Source organism: Lynx canadensis, chromosome C2 (assembly GCF_007474595.2).
Source record: "Lynx canadensis isolate LIC74 chromosome C2, mLynCan4.pri.v2, whole genome shotgun sequence".
NCBI lineage: Eukaryota > Metazoa > Chordata > Mammalia > Carnivora > Felidae > Lynx > Lynx canadensis.
The window spans coordinates 56824882-56829650 of NC_044311.2; the positions used below are offsets into that span (position 1 = coordinate 56824882).

The following is a 4769-nucleotide window of genomic DNA, read 5'->3' on the forward strand; positions in this document are numbered from 1 at the left end:
GCAGCTGACAAAATGCATATGATGAAACATGTTTCTTTTTCCTTTTTTAAATTTTTTAGAAAGATGGAGAGCAAGCATGAAATGGGAAGAAGGGTGGGGAGGGGAGAGAGAGAGAGACAAAGATTGAGAATCTTAAGCAGGCTCCATGCTTAGAGCAGAGGCCAACGTGGGGCTCAATCCCACAACCCTGAGATCACGACCTGAGCCGGATGCTCAACCAACTGAGCCACATGTTTAGATTTAATTAAGCATAATCTTTCCTGCTTAAGAATTAAAGAGACACTGTAAAATATATATTTTTTGAAGTAAAGGAAATAGAAAACCAAAGACCATACAGGCCTAATGTATTGCAACTTAACCTGAAATGTGTGTCACGTTATGTATATAGATAGAGAAAGAGGCCCCAGTCACATTAAAATAAAGTGACTATTTCAGATTACTTTTTCAATTTCTGTGTCCAAAACTATCACATTCAGAAGAAAAATATGCAGACCTCTAAGCACACTGGAGGAAGATATTGTTTAAAATAATATGTGTGCATATCACATTTAATGAAGGTCTTATATTACTCTATTTTAAAATTAGGATAAAGTTATCCTTTCTTGTCTAGGTCTTTTCCTAAATTGTGTGTGTGCATGCCAAGCCAGAATTAATAATACTTATTAAGAAGCTTAATTTAATTTTATAAGTAAAATATCCAGTTGTCATTGCCAGACAGGTATGTTTCCTTGATATTTGATATTCCACTTTATGTAATGATTTATCTTTCCTTCTCCTTTTTATTTTTAATACTCATACCATAATGCCATATAAGTAATATCTCAGAATTAAAATTTGCCTTACAGCAAGCTTGTTTCCAGTCATTATAAGTTTTTGGAAGACCATGTCAATATTCCCTGGGTGAAATGCGTGTGGCTTCTTCTGTTCTGGTTTTACGCTTTAAGTTAGTGATGGAGATCATGTATTGTTTTTGTGAATGAACCTGAAATCTAGGGGTGTTATTTGAGAATTATTCTTTCAGTTCTAAAAATTAGATCCTTGCCATGAGAAATATTTTAACATTTTATAATCACTAAAAGTCAAATTACCTTAAACATTTGGGATGTAGAATGAACTGTATTTCTTTTTTGTTTTTCACATTCAGTATTTTTATTTAATTGTTTTGCAGAAAATTTACAAATCTCTCCACCCTTTCCTTTAAGGTAGTGTGACAATTTTCCATAATAAACTACTTAAAGAGAAGCTTTGGTCAAGAATGGAATGAAATAGCAAAAACAAAACGATACCAACAAAGAAAACAAATCACTGCTGCTTTAAAAAAACAACAACAATATTTTTGGGGCATTTGGGTGGTTAATCGGGGGACTCTTGATTTTGGCTCAGGTCATGATCTCAAGGTTTGTAAGATCCAGCCTCTTATGGGGCTCTGTGCTGACAGGGAGGAGCCTGCTTCAGACTCTCTCTATCTCCCTCTCTCTCTGCCCCTCTCTTACTTGCACTCTCCCTCTCAAAAACAAATAAATAAACATTAAAAATTTTTTAAAAACAACACTTTCACCAAATATATTCAAACAAAAATGCACAAACAATATTTGCACGGTATGTGTCTTCAGTGTTTCCTCAGGGCTGGCTCTTCTGACCACCATGCAAATGGCCCGGTCTCATCAGCACAGTTTGTCAGTTTGTTACGCTGGATCTGGGATGCTCACCCAGCTACACCCTGGGAAGCCCGGGATAGAAGACTCTAAGATCTTGAAATTCCAAATTATTATGGCTCCATGATGCCAGTAATGCAAAATTTGTGACAATCATGCTTGTCCACCTCATAAATACACACTTGAGTGGTGCTATTCTGCAGACTGTTTTTTAGTCCTGAGTCGTGGTCCTCTTGTCCATGTTGTGGGACCTTTCCATGGCAAATGCTGGGTGTTCTGTTTGGAATGTCTAATTTGGAGATGAAGGTCAAGCAGCCACAGTCATCTACAGTGTAATGGACGGCGGTCATGGCCAGCAGCTACAAAGCTATTTTCCGAGACAAATGACACACTCAAAAGGGGCAGGAACTCTGTTTTCAGAGTTGAGACCTGCACAATTTTTGAGGCACCAACAACAGATATGGTTCTGTCATGGCTGACCCAGGCCGGGTGGCTCCCACTGGCAGAGAAGCTGACCCAATCCACCCAGCCACCAGTGCCACTGCCACCACATTGACATCAGCTTACCAAAAGGCTTCTTGCTGCCACAGGGCGTACTGGCTGGCTTTTCAGCCACTTCTTTAAGTTAGACAGAAAATACTCTGAATTTGAAACCGTATGATCCTGCTGCCAGCAAAACATTATTGGGATGCCAACCCAAACTGAAGACTGTGGAACGAATCAGCTTTTTAAAAAAATTTTTTTTTCAACGTTTATTTATTTTTGGGACAGAGAGAGACAGAGCATGAACGGGGGAGGGGCAGAGAGAGAAGGAGACACAGAATCGGAAACAGGCTCCAGGCTCTGAGCCATCAGCCCAGAGCCGACGCGGGGCTCGAACTCACGGACCGCGAGATCGTGACCTGGCTGAAGTCGGACGCTTAACCGACTGCGCCACCCAGGCGCCCCCGAATCAGCTTTTTAATGTGCTTGCTTACCCACCAGTCATTGTCAGACTCAAAGTAACAAACAGAAATGAGTCGTGCTCCAATTCCCACAGCAAATTTATTCTCTAGAGGGCCACTTGACAAAAGTCACCACAGGATTAATTCTCAGGATTACCAGAGTTGGCTTCTAGACACCATCTTTCAGACTCCAGACACAGGCATTGTGGTCTGTCCCACAAATGACGATGTGGTCACTCTTGAGAGCCCAGTCCATACCTGGGATGTGTCCGTTGTGCTCCTTGAGTTCATGAGCTTTCTCCCGTTGGCTCCTGTTCTTCTTATAGATGTGGACTTCGTAATTATTGGGGCTAAGAGCAATCTGGGTACAATCCCTGTTCCAGACATGACAGGTGATTGGCTCTAGTAAAAGCTGATGCAGAGACATTATACCTAGTGTTTTATAAAGGATAGAAATCAGGTATCAGGGCAGTCCAGACCTGTTCAGAGTGGAGAATTTGCAGACTCTGGTCAGTCTCTGGGAACAGACTCCTACAGGTGTCCTCAGATGAACTCAGGAAACTAGTTAGGTATTTACTAAAGTGGCCCAGGAGAGAAACAGCCAGAGAATGAATAAAAGTGATTATGCAGGGCACTGACTTGGAAGCTAAGTAGTAGCTGCTGTTAGATCAAATTGTTGGAAAAGAACTTGGTGTTGTGCAAACTGTAGAGAATGCACTCGAGGATGATGTACCATCAATGGCATGGCTGTGGATGCTTGGCCTTGAGGCTAATCCTTCGGCACCTCCTGTGATTCCATGAGCTATGCAAAATAATTTCATTTTCCAATTATATTAGTGAGTTGTCTTTCATTACTCATACCTAAGAACTTGACAAATATCCACAAAAACAGAGGAAAAATAGGATTGGGATGGGTTCCAAGACTGACTACATAGTAAAGAGACAAGAATCTGAATGAGATTGTGTCATGTATCCTTGACTTTTGAATATATTTGATTTGATCCTATATGTGTCAAGTTCAAGAAGTAGAAATATAACTCAGGACCTTATCTCTCAAACCTGCCCCTTAGCAATGTTCTCACTCTATGTCCTTACAGCACTTCCTAGTTAAAATCTTTATCTCACTAACATTATTAAAATAACATCTTATGTCACCTTTCTGCTTCAAGTTTTCATGTCTCAAATCTACCTCCTATGTTACCTAGAGGCTAAATTACCCAAAGAGATAAAATTAATCATGTCTCTTCTGAAATCTCTTCAGTAGTTTCCTGTCTTGTCTGCAGGATGAAGACAAGTCTCTTCTGGAGGGCATAAAAGACCTGTCCTGTCTCTCCACATGGTCTTAAGTGGTGTTAAAGGCTTTGTCCTTTAATTTCTAGGTCTCTGGTCTGGTTGTGGTTTGCTATACATACTTCACTATGTTATATATTTGAACTTTATTCATGCTGTCCTCTCTTTTAGAATAACCTTCCTTGCTCATTCATTTGATAATAACATTTCTTTCTCTTGGGTAGATGATCTCTAAGTGGGACTAAGTGCCTATGGTAAACTTCCCATACCACCCTACACAAACTTCTATCATTAATTCCACATGTTATTATGTATTTTCCACGTGTAAATTATTGATTTCTTTGATTTTTTTTCCAGAATTTGAATATTTCTGAGGGCAAGAACTGAATCTCATTCATGTTGGGTTGCTATCCAACAACATTAACATTAACATTATGAGGCACCTGTGTGGCTCAGCCAGTTAAGCATCTGACTCTTGATTTTGGCTCAGGTCATGATCCCACAGTCGGTTGAGCCCAGTATTGGACTCCACGCTGACAGTGCGGAGCCTGCTTGAGATTCTCTCCCTCTCCCTCTCTCTCTGCCCCTTCCCTGCTCACATTATCTCTCTCTCTGTCTCTCTCTCTCTCTCAAAATAAATAAATAAACTTAAAATAAATAAACATTATGTGGCACATAATAATGCTTAATAAATGATGATTCTGTCATATCAGGCAATGTAGATGACTGAAATATGAAGATGAAATTAGATAATGTTTTTTGGAAAGCATGTGATCCAAAATATTATCTACGATAAACCCCAAAATATCATCTACACCTTAGTTACCATTACGGTCATCTTTAGAGTACTTATAGTTGAAAGGAATGAATTAATATTAAG

The 4769-nt window shown here is 39.7% G+C and overlaps 1 pseudogene; it reads right to left on the reverse strand.

Moving 5' to 3' along the window:
* Positions 1 to 1685: 1685 nt before the first annotated feature.
* Positions 1686 to 2986, reverse strand: LOC115522841 (annotated as a pseudogene).
* Positions 2987 to 4769: the final 1783 nt, after the last annotated feature.